At 33.3% G+C, this 16128-nt stretch overlaps 1 pseudogene; it reads right to left on the minus strand.

The window, feature by feature from the left end:
- Positions 1–1465: 1465 nt before the first annotated feature.
- LOC120132659 lies at positions 1466–6144 on the minus strand (annotated as a pseudogene).
- Between the last annotated feature and the right edge of the window lie 9984 nt (positions 6145–16128).

A 16128-nucleotide genomic window follows, 5' to 3' on the forward strand; every position in this document is an offset into this window, starting at 1 on the left:
ATATTTTTATTTATTTTATTTCGATCCTTGCTGCTGTCATGTGTAATTTGATTCTATTCTTTTTTTTATGTTCTCATTTTGCCTTGTTTATATTCTAGTCATTGTTTAAGCGTAACTTGTTGCTTAATTGGCTTTTGTTGTAAGTTATAATTTATGATTTAGTTTCTGTTTTACACTTTGAAATTGTTGTTTTGATCTTTGTATTATCCTATCTTTGTTTTATTTTTATTTTTTGCTTATTTATTTGTTGCTTTGTTATCACATGCCAATATATCATGTATTTATAATATATGTATATTTATAAAGAAACATTTTAATATTGTTGTAAATGCCAATTAAAATTTATAAAATGCCCTAAATTACTCGATATTGATAATATATTTTTATGTATATATTCGAAACTACTTTCGAGAACCTTTGTCGTAGAATGGATGTGAAAAACACTACTTTATGGAAGAAGTGTGATTCAAGATACCATTCAAACGAACGGGAACTCAAAATAAATTAAATATATTTTAAAAGTAATATTAATTATTTGTTTTCTTTAATTCTAACTTCTACATTTGCAATATATGTTTCCCTAAAAAAGAAATTATTTTATGTAATTATTGGTATAAATTTGTTTATTTCGATTATTTTTTTTTTTGATAAATCGATGAGGAAATATTCTTTTGTAGACAAAAAATAGAAGAGGTAGCCTTCTCGTCAGAGGATGTGTAAATCTCGATATTACTTTTCAAAGTAAAGGATTTTCTCTAATAAATTATTCGAAGTTGTAAACCGAGTCGGAAACTGTCACGGCCGTGTGAAACGTCCTCTTCTTTGAATTTTACCCATGAGGCATCATCTCGATTAATGGGTCAAAATTCGATGATCTTGAAGGACCGGGAAGCTCTTGCTTTAGAGGAGCGTTGGCTGAGATTAGGATGTTGTAGGTGATTAGAGCTACTGAGAATGTTACGATTAACGCTCTGTTTTTTCTTTTTAGTGGAGGAGCACTTTTTGTATGTGGTGGAGCGGCTCAAGGGACTGGCGGAAACGACCTATAACGGCGGCAAGTCGTGCGATAAACTGTCTATTTCTTAAACCAAGTAGCAGTGATAAATTATGCAGTTTAAGCAGCTGTTGGGATTAAATAAACGTTTTTAGCTGTTCATTATCATGTTTTCAGTGTTGACCAAGAGCTTGGTAGAATGGTCAAAATCTCCAAACGAGAATGGCCGAATTTTGATTTTGATCCCTCTATTATACTCAAATTTAAAATTTAACCTTTGTACGAATTTGATATAATTTAGTTTAATGCTTTTACAATATCGTTAATTTAATTCAGTGCTAACAAAATTGTACAAGCAGTCATTTTTCATTATGAAAATGGGAGACACCATCAATTAATGAACTTTAAAACATCACATTGGATGCCAAAACTTTTATAAGATACAAAGCCTAATTACCATATCCGCCTAACTGAACCAATACCGTCCGTGCACGTTTTGTTAAATACGGTACTATGCTACATTGATTGTTTGCAAATGTAAATCAAGAAATTAGGCCGATCACACAGCAAAATAAAAAGGGATTCCCAACGACCACTTCCCATGGTTGAACATAGTCTCTATGTTCCATTGGCCTGCTGTGTTTCTTTCCGAATACACATCGGCAAGCCATCTCGAGGAATGAAGATAAAACTATAGATTCCCTTTGCTGTTCCTTTATATTGATTATCATCCGTCATTGTCATTGAAGGCGCTCGGCATCAGGGTAAAGATCCATGGACACATAACATATACCTTCAAGGAAACTAAGTAGCTACGTCAATCAAACTATCCCTCGACTGCTTTTCGTATTTGAGGGAATCGAGCAGCCCATCGAGAATATCCTGCATCAGGATCAAAAATTGGCATGCATGAAGCCAGTTCAAAAACAATCTTAAACTAACGTTTACGATGATATATACACACACACTACGAAAGGACAAACCTGCAATAACAATCTCTAGTAGATCCATGTCTGCTTTGGCAGCATCAGACATACCCTACAATAATAAGACATCGAAATATTAGTTCCACATCTTATGAAGCAAATATACACACAGATAAACTTGGCGTCAGCTTTTACCTGTCCCCATGAAGCCAAGCTTCTTGCAACAAGTCGTGATAGGCTATCGAGACAGCTGCTACTAAAACCAGCATGGTTCAGAAGATCATTTTCGGATGTCAAATTAAATATCAGTGAGCAAATACTTGAAGCCATCATGACAACAGATTGGTCATTAGTTTTCTCTGCAAAAAAATTCAGCAATTGCTTAGAAAATGCGTTCGGAGACAGGAAATGCTAGAGAGCAAGTTAAATGAAGTAAAAGCAAATGATATTCCATGAAAATTCTACACTGAAAGTAATCAAATAATTTATCAGTTATCACTTTCCGTAGTATTTCCTTAAAGTAACATGTCACGATATTGGCTCAAAGAAATTACTGAAACAGTACCTGTCCAAAGTGCCAGCGCCTTCAAAAGATTAAAAAATATTGATTCATCCTCAGGAAAGGGAAATTGCTCACTCTGTTGATAAACGAAATGGAGTCAATACATTACACAAATAAAGTATTTTACGACAATATGACAACAACCGCCACCTTTAAAAGAAAATTCATAATTGTATCGCACGCCAAGAAAACGCAATCATCCTCAACCCCATGTATGTTCTTCTCTATCGACTTTATGAGGCAATCCACAACCTGCAATGAAACCAATATTTTCACATGATAATAAGAAGATTACACCATGTATGACAATGGTTGCGCATATATAGGTTGCATTTGTGTCAGAAAGATATACTTACAGCTTTATAACCTCCAGAAGAGGCCAAAAGTTTGCATCCTTCAATTTCCATAGTCATTTGACACAACATTGGTAGCAGAAAGCATACAGAGTAAAATGGACTGCATCAAAGTTGATCAGCAAAAATATTCAGAAATGCTGGTCACAAACTATAAAACCGGAACAAAGACATATGTATCAAATCATCAAAAACTACAGCATTAATTTTCCATACCTTGATCATCTTCACCTTCAACTGAAAGCATATACCCCAAAAGTTCCTCGATTTTATCTTTGCATGCAATGGGTGTTTCTGCAAGATAGCTAAACCAAACACAAAAATCAGTCAACATAAAATTCATCTTAGGTGCAAAAATCAGCATACAATGCTTGATATTGTTCATATATATATATAATATATATATACATATACAAAGGGAAATGATGTAAACACTTTGGATGAAATGGCATAAAAATACCTCCCAATAAGACGTACTGAAGCGAGAAGATCATTTCCTACTTTTTGCCTATGTTCCTGCAAAAAGTTAACTGTAAATAAAAGAGGTGAAAGAATTATTAGTATCATATTTTATCCATACCTTAGCATCTTGTAGATACTCTAGAACCACACCAATTGTCTCATCAAGTCCATTGATCACCTTTATGAAAGTACTTTCATCAACAGGGTTACCTGTGATTGAGTTTCCTTATAAAATTCCTTAATAAACAGCTTATAAAGTAATACCGAAAAATAACAAGAACCCCTACAACAAACTAAACAAAAGTTTCAAAGGTAGTAAAAGCAAAACTGTATAATAAGCAATGGAACACAGCCACACTAGTATATCTACGAATTGTTAACATGCCTTCAGTTTCACTAAGGTTGACATCAATTTATTATTCTCCCACAAGAAAAAGACAATAGTCACTTTCTGTTGCTTCGAAATTATAGTTTCAGCTTGTGATGAAGAACTCTTAGAAGCTTCATATTTTGTGTAGGCTAGATCGTTCAGCAAAACAGCAACTTCAACCCTGAAGACTCTAAGACAAGCAATAGACACCTGAGAAATAAATTTACAAATAATGAACTGTCCCGACCATTAAAGTGGCATTAGAAGAAACAAAAAAAAAAATTCAGGCACTGCTTTACCTGTCAGCTGGAATAGGTTCCTGTACATCAGGCAGTTTATTGACAATCAACCAACCTTCACCTTTTATAGATGCCATGGATTCAGCTAGAATAAGGGCTCAAATTTTTCAGCAGGTGCTGTATCAAAATAACAAAAACATAAACCAGTTGTTTCATTGACCAAAACTGAAAGCTTTACCCAGGAAGGAATAGAACAAATTATCTGACCAATCAACCAACCTTCACCTTTTATAGATGCCATGGATTCAGCTAGAATAAGGGCCTCAAATTTTTCAGCAGGTGCTGTATCAAAATAACAAAAACTAAATACCAGTTTGTTTCATTGACCAAAACTGAAAGCTTTACCCAGGAAGGAATAGAACAAATTCGGTTTAGCATACCAACACGGTTCTGTAAAATTGTTGCAACACCATCACGTATATGGTTTGACCAGTTCTCATTTGGAACAACACGGAGAGCATCATGAAGTAATGTCTAAAAGTACCGAGTGAAAATCTGATCAGTCTAAAGAAAGATGGTTCCTAAGGATTAACCATCCAAAGCAATAACTTCTTCGATAAAAAGGAGGGGAAGTGCATACCGAATATTCTGAAGAGAAGATGGCAGACAATAAGTGAAGTGCTTCAAACTTTAAGGCACTTTGTAGGAGAGCAAATTGTCTTGCTACTTCTGCCACCTAAATTGAAAGGGAAATGATGAAAATGATCGAAATTTTTTGTTTGTGAACTAAAGATTGAGGGGAAAAAAGGCTACAAAAACATCTATACTTACAACTATTGAAAGCTCAGAGAGATGGTCATTTTCAACGATGCCTTGAGAAAGCTTCTTCAGCATCATCTGTATAAGCTTCATGACAAGTTCCATCAAATGAGACCCTGCAACAAATTCACATGCTAAAACTTTTCTACATAGACAGTAAATTCAACTTGCAAATCCGAAACACCGTATAACTAATCATGATCGGTACCCAAAAAGTTAAGACACAAAGACACAATACAAAACAACAAATTCTCCCCGAACTTAAAACTTCCAACCATCATCATGATTTAGACTGTCACAATATAAGGCTCTGGAAGTGCCAATTCTAGAATATTGAGCAAATAAATAAGTTACCATCTGACAGAGCGGACATTTGAACAGCAAGTGCCTTCATCCCTCCACACTCGTACAATGCTGTCATCCCATCCTCAGAAGCATCTGACACCAAGTACAAAAATTCATAGCATTCTTCCAGCACAGGTAAGCCTGATCTGCATTCAAATACATATATATAGAAAAAGCAAATTTAGAGTAAAAATCAGCTCAGTCTAAGTTAGAATTCGTATTTTGTACAGAATATTTCTAGATTACTCTATAAAGAGGAATGTGGATAAAAAGCTTACTCCTTTGACATTACTTCCAAAACCATTGAAATCTTTGAAACCATTTCTTTTGAAGAAGCAATCTCAGGAACTCGACAAAACGCTGATAGAATCGTAACTGACAGCTGCAAATAGGCATCCCGGTTTTCACCATCACCACTACTCACCACACATTTGCCTAACCCTTTTTTTAACCAATCAAACAAAAGAGAGTACATTTAAGCATAAAATAGAATTGAAAAAAATCAGATAAAAAGAAGCATAAACCCAGTACCGGTCCTTAAGAGGCGGTCCAAAAAGTGAGGTCCAACAGCATCGTAGATAGCTTAAGGGAAACAAGATCGTCACTTTTAGTGAATTGGTGACGAGAAGCAAGCCAGCCCAGCCGCTGCTCGTCTCTCTCGCCTTTTAGTAGCTTCAAGCAATCCTGGAGAGATACTGACTGTGATTGTTCTACCTGCTGCTGCAGCGACTTTGGCACATCGCAGAAAATAAAGGGAAATATTATAAACACAAAATTTTGAAAGAAACAAACAGATTAATTGAGGAGAGTTCAAGGAATTAGCTTTACCATGGAAGAGGACGGATGGCAGAGCAGAGATTTTTGGTGGGTTTTAGTTGATTTGTGTGGCTTGACAATTAGTATTAAAAATTTTCCACGGAGTTTCCAGAGGAGTCTATAATGGCCCAAACATGTCAGGCGTAGTTTCATTAGGTGTAAACCTCAAAAAAAATTCATTAGGTGTGGAGATGGGCATGGTAGGGTAGGGTTGGATCTTTGGTCAATCAGATTCGATCCGAGAAAAAACTTCTCCACCCGAAACCCAACCTAATCTGCATGAAATAAGATTTTTCCTACTCAAACTTGATCCGATTTATAGCTTGAAAACCCGACCTGACCACCTGATTAATTCTTCATTCTTTAACCTACTGTTTTGACAGGTCTCTCTCAATAGAATATACTTTCTGGAATTGTATATCTAAAACTCATATACTGTGGGAATGAAAATGCAAAATAATAAAATTAAGGATAAAGTATAGTAATGGTCACTAAATTTTTTTGGAATTTGCATTTAGGTCTAACATTTAGTCCGTTTACAATATGGTTCCCGACGTAACCAGCTGTTTGACGCCGTTACACTGCCGTTAGAAGAAGATGACTTGGTAGTCCTCCAACATTTAGTCTGTTTGCAATATGGTCACTGAACTTTTCAGACGATTACATTTAGATCCAATTTTTAAAACTTGCAACACAGTCCTTAATTTCATTCTAAACCCCAAATTTCTTTTCGATCTTAAATTTCCTTTTTCGCTTCTCTCTGCTCATTTCCATCGCAACTTTTCAATCGGGGATGCATGGGAAATTCTAATCTAACTTTGAATTATGTGGAGGTGTTGACTTGAATAAGAGTCCATTGAGAGAAGACCCGACCAAGGGATTATCGGGACCATCAACGATTCAAAGTGTAATGTTAGATACTGTCATCTCAGGTGAAGCATATGTAACACCCCAACCCGTACCCGACCCGGATACGAGTCTGAGGTGTCACATTGACTTTTCAAACTTTGACTCTTGATAAAATTCAAAGAATTTTTAAAATTTCATTAAAGTAAAAGAGGTTAGTTGTATAAACTGACCACAATAACCAAATCAATCAGAGCATATTTAATTCAACCAATTAGTACATGCCAACTATACTCAAAATAACCAAAAACATTTAAATCCTCTATTTTCTGATCTGAAATTTTGTAAGGGAGGTGCTGACCTGTCTAACTCTTCTTCTCTTCTCTTCTTGCTTATGTACCCTACGTGTGAAACAATCACGCTAAGTCGAAGACTTAGTGAGGCATAAAAAAACTTATAATGCACTTTATAACATATATCAATACATGCATGTTCTGTTCTATCATGTTATACCAAATTACATGCTTTCTTCTTATCATATAAAATATCAGATTAATTACAGTAAATACATACATACACATAACTCATCATTAACAGTTTATCATGTAATCACCTACTTTTATGCTTAACCTTTTCAATCAAACACTATACACACAACATCATATCATTTCTATAACATTTATCATACCACTAACATATATTTGTTTTATCTCTTGATTAGCCCATGTACATATGTGAGAACTATAGATATGTGAGTTTATGGAGGTTGTGCACTAATGCTGTCACCACAGCTCATATAAATGCACCGAAGTGCCACATAGAATGCACCGTAGTGCCACGTAGAATTGCACCGTAGTGCCATATAATAATGTTCATAAGGACCACATATCATTCCTTAAGAATATACATATACTAGGGATCAAGTATGTGTCTCACCAGACTTCACACATGTTCCAAAGAATACATATATGTCCCGAAGAACCATATATCATTCCTTAAGAATCATATACATATGCCAAGGATCAAGTATGTGTCTCACCAGACTTCACACATGTTCCAGAAACACATATGTCCCGAAGGACCACATATCATTCCTTAAGAATCATATACATATGCCAAGGATCAAGTATGTGTCTCACCAGACTTCACACATGTTCCAAAGAATACATATGTCCCGAAGGACCACATAGACCCTCGACTCTTGGCATGCCAACTATACCCCTAGCTCTCATGACACATAACATGGGCATTGTCATTTATATCATTTCATATTCACACATGCATATTAATTATCTTTATCACATGTCTGATCTCTTATAATCATGTAATCACATAGCTCATGCCATTTCTTGTAAAATCACATATATCATGTAATACATATAACTATACACTTTCTCATATGCTCACATGGTTCACATCACATGAATCATATCTTTCATATAGTTTATGCTTTATTCTCTTATATTCCCATACATGTAATACATATCAAGCATGGTTACACAACTCCTTTCGATATAACTTGCATGTACCTATATTCTTTTTCATATACTCATATAGTCATATATATTTCATATAACCTCATGAAACAACTCACATGGATACATACTCAAATACTCATAGTTACATATCACTTAAATTATTCATATTTACCTAATCCATGGTCATAGCTTTATCACCAAGTCACTTATCTAATCTCTTATTCTCATATGTTCATATTTATCGTATAACACATAAGTTTTATTGCATATTTATATCTCATTCCTTCATAATTCATAATATAATTTACATCATCATCTACCTTATTCTCTATTTCTTAGTATACACTTACATTACCTAACCTACATTATACTTATAAACCTGAATATAACTTCTATTATTTCTTTTATGTACAATTTAATCTATTTACTTAACTCAATTCCGTACAACTCCTATAATCATTTCATATCACTCCATAGCTTCTATTATACAACTAATGTATCATAATTTTATTTAAGCATATGAATCATTCTCCTCTATCTTATCTTATATGCTCATAGTATCACTGAAGTTCAAGTCTCCTGGTTAATATATATTATTTATGTAACTTTGCTTACTTAGTTCATATCCTTTCTCATAAACTCACTTTTACCATATTCTCATGTTTTACTTAAATTATCTCATAACATTTATTCACGTAGTAATATTTCATTATATATCAAAGATCTTATCACATAACTTATCTTTTATATTCAATAATTTATTATCATATCATATGGTTTATCATCATAACATATCACACATTCACATCAACCATATAATACTATATACAATACATGTCAAACGTATGAATCATACACATATATACTTCTATTTATGAATTCATGCATTTTACTATAGAAAATAGACTTGTCGCAAGTCTTATTTCCATTTAACATCATATAATACTAATATGCACTCATCTGGCCTCACTAGTCCATTCCAATCTCTTATCTTCCCCTTTTATCGATCTTACTTGTCAATGATTCCGGAACTCGTTTAGGCTTTGAATCTACATAATTATACATTTAAGACAATTATTAGATACCTACACCTTGTAATTTGATACTAGCAACTTAAACGAACTTATTAAACCAATATTTACAATTTTCCTTTAGGGGGAATCGGTTCCCTACTCAGGGGGTATCGATTCCCTCATGACATTCTGGAAATTTTTGTTCGTTTGAAGGGGTATCGGTTCCCCTTGAATGGGTACCGATTCCCTTGCCCAGAAATCATATTTTTAGCTCGAAAATCACTTCATTTTCAGCTCAACACTTCATATATCATCCCCTTTTTCATTCTTAACTCTAGTACACATACTTAAACCAATCTATATTCATTTATTTCATCTTAAACCTCAAAATCCTATCTTCCATATGTAATTCAAGAATCATACCAAATTTTCTATATGTTCTAAATCCAATTCTATCACTCCAAATCTCTTAATTTAACCATTGACAAGTCAAATTTAACTTCCAATTTAAGAAATGAACTTTATTCCAAGATTTCATTTGTAAACTCTAAATCTTTCTCTCCTAACTCCACCATCCTTTGCTTTTAAGATGATTTAAGCTTTCCTTAAGCTTAGTTATCATCTAATAATTAAAACTCAACCTTAAAATCAATAATTCAATTATAAACAAAGAAACTTACCTTTGGCTCTTGGCTTCCACGTGAAAAAGAAGAAGAAAGGAGAAGAGAACTCTGGAGAATTCTCTCCCTTTCCACGTGCATTTATAATCCCATTTTTAATTCATTTCTTGGTCATTGACCCTTTTGCCCTTTATTTCCTTTAATAATTACTAAATAACCTTCATCATATATATCCAATAATCATTAAACTATTTCATTCTTATACTTTAGTCACAATTCTGAAACTTTACAATTTGGTCACTAACCTGGTATTACGGATGTTACAAATCTCCCTCCTTTTTAAGAAATCGTCCTCGAATTTTCACTGGACATCTTGATAGAAACATATCTTATAAAGTTCTCATGTTGCTTCATTTAATTAATCTTTCTTTTCATCATCAGAAACTTACTTTTCAATCCTTTAGCTTTTCAATTACCTTTTTCCTTTATATATATATATTCATATCATGTCACTTACACTTAAAACAACAACTAGCAAGTTCAATCCATTTTCATCAATCAACATCATAAATCCATCTCTAATTACCTTATAATAATAACCAAATTCGTTTTCCATCATCATTTAACCAAGAACACGACCTTAAATCTTCTTAAATATGATTCAACATACACTTTATAAAATCTTTTCACCTCACCAATCCCTCTTTTCTCACTTGTATCCAAAATTATCATCTACACTTCCATATAACCTTTATCGTGACTGATCCTTTAACTCAATCCCATTTCATTTCTTTATTCCATTCTTCCTTTATTTATTCCTTATACACAAATCATATTTCCTTTCATGTTCACCTTTCATGTTCACATACTCTTGTCTTATCATCTATATTCATCGCTATATACCAATCTTCATTGCATCCTCATAACTTTGATAACCTATTTCTTATACTTGTATTTTTATTTCTTAAAATTCCATGCAAATACTTATATCCTTTTCTACATCATAGCTATCTGATCAAAATACCCAACTATATTCAGATTCACATCATAATTGATTAACTCAACTTTACCTTTTATTCCAATCTTATAACTCTATCACTTTTATTCTGACAGTTAATCAATAACATATGTCCAAACTAGAACACAACCCTAATCAACCAATCACATACATCATTTCCAATCGAAATTATCTCAAAATTCGTTCACTTAACTTGTCAATTTCACCTCCATTCTCATACATCCTATAATTTCCGTTGTTCAACTGAACATTCTGACTTACTTTATCTTATAAACTGATCATCGATATACCCATTCCTAAACTCTTCTTATCAATCCTCAGCTTTACTCAAATATACCAATCCTTATTCCCTTTACTATACCACAGTACTATGATCCAAATATACAATTGTATCCAGATCCATTTCATATTTGGTTGTCTTATCATGACAACATCTCAAAATATTAAATTTTATACCTTTTCCATCACATAATCTGGTTAGCCAACGCTAACTCTTTCCATCCAAAATACAAACCCTTATTCTATCCACATTCTTATTAATACACAATACTATTCCTTTATTTCAAACTCATCAACTCTGACTGTATATATCTTCTATGCTTGTCACTGATGCACTTATTCTCGAACTTTCCACAAATTCTAACCATATCCATAGATCTTTTAACATCCTTATGGTGATAGTTGCTCACCATATTCTATCTTATTCACTTATAACAAAACTTCTCTGTATCACTTTTTCGATTCGAAACAGTGAGAACCTTTTATAACTATTCGAATATGATTTCAATTTCTGAAATCAACCTTTAATCTTATAAAACACTTTTTGAGGTTTTTGCTCTTCATCCTGCCTGGCCAGGGCAGGTGAATTGCTATCACCATCAGATTTGTCAGCTATCGATTCACTTTGTCATTTCTTATAATCACATTTCTATTGTATTCTATTAAACTTATTCTATCAGCAAGACAGCATATTCCTTACAATTTCAGATCAGAAATTTTTTTTTCTATTTTGTTGGCATGTATACATTATACGACACTCTAGACTCCGGTTTATGCCGAGAATCGACTAAACCGTAGCTCTGATACCATTAAATGTAACACCCCAACCTGTACCCGACCCGGATACGAGTCTGAGGTATCACATTGACTTTCAAACTTTGACTCTTGATAAATTCAAAAATTTTTAAAACATTTCATTAAAGTAAAAGAGGTTTAGTTACATAAACTGACCACAATAACCAAAATCAATCAGAGCATATTTAATTCAACCAATTAGTACATGCCAACTATACTCAAAATAACCAAAAACATTTAAATCCTCTATTTTTTGATCTGAAATTTTGTAAGGGAGGTACTGACCTGTCTAACTCTTATTCTCTTCTCTTCTTGCTTCTGTACCCTACGTGTGAAACAATCACACGCTAAGTCGAAGATTTAGTGAGGCATAAAAAAACTTATAATGCACTTTATAACATATATCAATACATGCATGTTCTGTTCTATCATGTTACCAAATTTTCTATATGTTCTAAATCCAATTCTATCACTCCAAATCTCTTAATTTAACCATTGACAAGTCAAATTTAACTTCCAATTTAAGAAATAAACTTATTCCAAGATTTCATTTGTAAACTCTAAATCTTTAATCTCTCCTAACTCCACCTTCCTTTGCTTTTAAGATGATTTAAGCTTTCCTTAAGCTTAGTTCATCTAATAATTAAAACTCAACCTTAAAATCAACAATTCAATTATAACAAAGAACTTACCTTTGGCTCTTGGCTTCCACGTGAAGAAGAAGAAGAAAGGAGAAGAGAACTCTGGAGAATTCTCTCCCTTTCCACGTGCATTTATAATCCCATTTTTAATTCATTTCTTGGTCAATTGACCTTTTGCCCTTTATTTCCTTTAATAATTACTAATAACCTTCATCATATATATCCAATAATCATTGAACTATTTCATTCTTATACTTTAGTCACCAAATTCTGAAACTTTACAATTTGGTCACTAACCCGGTATTGCGGATGGTTACAGCATAGATGTTCAATGAAATGCTTGTGAGAAATAAATGGGTTAAAAATACAGATGACAAATACTACTAAGATGAACTAAGTATCATTGTTGAAAGTCAACAACAAAGCTGGAATTATTTTGTATAAATGCATATAACAATTTCTTTGTTTAATCCTTATGGTTAAAGATTTTCCAACATATGATCAAATATAATGAAATCCCAAACAACGTCTTCACCTCTCTATCTCTTTTGCTCACATGCACTCTTGTTTGGTTTTTGTTCTTTAGTTTTCCACCATGTAAAATTGTAAACCCAAGCAGTGCTCTGTCTTTTAGTTTTTTATTTACAAAGAAAAATGGAGGAAGAATTGTGTGTTTTTTGTTGAAATTTTATGTTTCTGGAACTGCATGTCAAAGATCTGGAGATATTGTGTTTTGAACCAAAACCATCTAATTTTCTTTCTTTCTTCTTAATCAAAATTTTTAGTACTCCTTATGAAAGATATTCAGCCCATCATAATAGAAGTGAAAAGAGGGTCCTAGGCTAAATTTTTTGACCTTCTTGTTTGGTTTTTCTTTAAATCAAGGTTGTGAGTATCGATATAGTGAAATCGCCAGGCTCAATCGAGAGACTGTTGGTATAGTTGCTGGAATTGTATTGATTTGACTGTGGTTTTCGAAGCCTATGAGCTCGTATTCTTTTTTAATAAGTTCATGTTGATTATGGGGCTGATATATCGTGAACGAACTGGATTTTTTTACATGTTTTGAAAATTTTACAGTTGAATATGTATGAATTATAGCTTTAGAAGACAATTATGCATGCACGCAACTCGAAAGACATTATGACATGGTAGTATATTTGGAGCAAACTACTTGATATATTGTCTGATCATTGCACATTGCACCTTCATTTCTGGCATATATATATTGTTGCAGTCCTCTATGTTTTACAATTTCTTTTATTGCTGACTGAAGACACCAAATTTCATCCGTTTTAAATAATGTTGTTATATTATATATTTACTAACTATATTATATATACATACTTATATTTTTTTATGTTTGTATACATGTATGTCACAAATAAACCCCATTTACAATTCTAGCAGCCCACGTGTGCAGCCCATATGCGAACCAGACCAGCCCAGCTAGGGTTTCCAGAAGCCTAGCGATCCAAGCGGCGCCGTAGCACACCCCCAGCATCGAGTTTCACGGCAGCACGCCTCCATCTCCGAAGCATTCGGCTCAAGCAAACAACCACCAAAAGTGTTTTAGTCCAAGTAAAATATTGAAGATTCGGAACTAAAGATAGCATTATTATGTATAAATACCCTGAAATCAACACACAAGGGGACAAATTTTTCACGATTATTAGGTAAAAAAAACACACACACAAAAATACTATCAAAGTCACGAAAAAAGCAAGGAAAATCCGAAATCAAATAAAAGAAAGGTAGCATTTTTTCCTTTATTCCGTTTGTTCTTGCATGCATCAACGTGTTTGGTTTGTTTTGACCCACGAAATATTTTAGTCGATGACCAAAAAGGGGGTTCTTCGAAACTTTGTTTCTATATCTACGCTCCCTGAGGCTATTTTGCAAAAACAAAAGGTATTTTTGGAACGAGGATATCGAAACTTGTTTCTATATCTATGCTCCCTGAGGTTATTTTGCAAAAACAAAAGGTATTTTAGACGATCAACCCATTTTTTGTAAAAAATTATCGGTGGCGACTCCCAATCCATTTTCCTATGTCGAAGCCCCAATTCCAGGGCCCACCCGAAAGACGATTTCGAAATGACATGCCATGAATTTACAAGAATTATGTGGTCCTAGGATTTTAGTTCCGCTATTTGCTTTAGATTCTCATCATGTTGACTATTGAGAAACATTAAACATGGAGCATTAGAAACAATTATGTGTTAAAAGGGTAGGCCATTAATACATTGCAACTGGTAATGTTGTATTTGGCATCTAATGTCTATTTTAAACAACTCATTTGACGCCTTAGCTTTTAGAGTGACTATGATCGAACCTCTTTCCCTTATTTTAAGTTCTCCTTTCGAATGAGTTATTAATTGATATTCTTGGTTTATTTTAGTTATTGTTTGGATGTATGTTGTAGTTCTACGAACTAAAACTCTTTACAATTTTCGCAGCCGTTGGTTGTGCATGCTCAAGTTCCATCAAAACCTACTGAATTGTTATACCAAAGTGCGGCAGCTGCGAACAAGATAAATTGGCATTGTTACTTTTACCAATAAATGTGATAGGTGCACTTTTCATGTTCAAAGTGCGATAGTTGTTGGATGTGCATGCAACAAACCTCAAATTTATATTAAAGTAAACACTATCAAATAGCAATTCAAGTTAAAAATTCCAAAACACTTCAATTATTCTAACCCAAATTTCAAAATACTTCAATTATATTCCAAACCTAAATTAAAGTATTTTAGAATTTAGGGTTTAAAATATAATTATATTATTTTAGAATTTAGGGTTTAGAATGAAATTGAGGATTGTGTTGCAAGTTTTAAAAGTTAGGTGACCTAAATGCAAACGTCTGAAAAGTTCAGTAACCATATTGCAAACGGATTAAATGTTGGAGGACTGCCACGCTATCTTCTTCTAACGGTAGTGTAACGGCGTCAAACGGTCAGTTACGTCGGAGACCATATTGTAAACGGACTAAATGTTAAAGGATTGTATTGCAAGTTTTAAAAGTTGGGGACCTAAATGCAAGAGTCAAAAAAGTTCAGTGATCATTACTATAATTTACCCTAAAATTAAATAATTACTGTTTTTGTAATCTTTACTCTTTAGTTAATTTGGTAGAACTAATTGGTTAGTTTAAGAATGAAGATTACAGTAGATTAATCGATGGCTTCATACTATTAGAGGCGTTTGGAGGGGGGAATGTGAGATTCCCATTGGAATGGAATCCACATTCCCTCGTTTGGTTAGTCCGGGAATCTCATTCCCGGTAATGTAAGATTACTAATAGTGAATTTTTTGGGGTATATTATCGAGAATGTCATTACCTCCCTTTCCTTAGGTATTGTTGGATTACCGGCGTTTTGGACTAAAATGCCCTTAAAAAAATTTTCTTTCAAAAATATCATTCTTCTGTCATTGAATAATAAAAATTCTACGAATGTTAAATTACAAATTTATCCTTAAATTATTTTAGATTTACAAAAAAAAATCTATAATTAAAATTTTATATTAAGTTCAGGGGTTAAAATAAAATTT

Source organism: Hibiscus syriacus, unplaced genomic scaffold (assembly GCF_006381635.1).
Source record: "Hibiscus syriacus cultivar Baekdansim isolate YM2019G1 unplaced genomic scaffold, ASM638163v2 tig00001728_pilon, whole genome shotgun sequence".
Classification (NCBI taxonomy): domain Eukaryota; kingdom Viridiplantae; phylum Streptophyta; class Magnoliopsida; order Malvales; family Malvaceae; genus Hibiscus; species Hibiscus syriacus.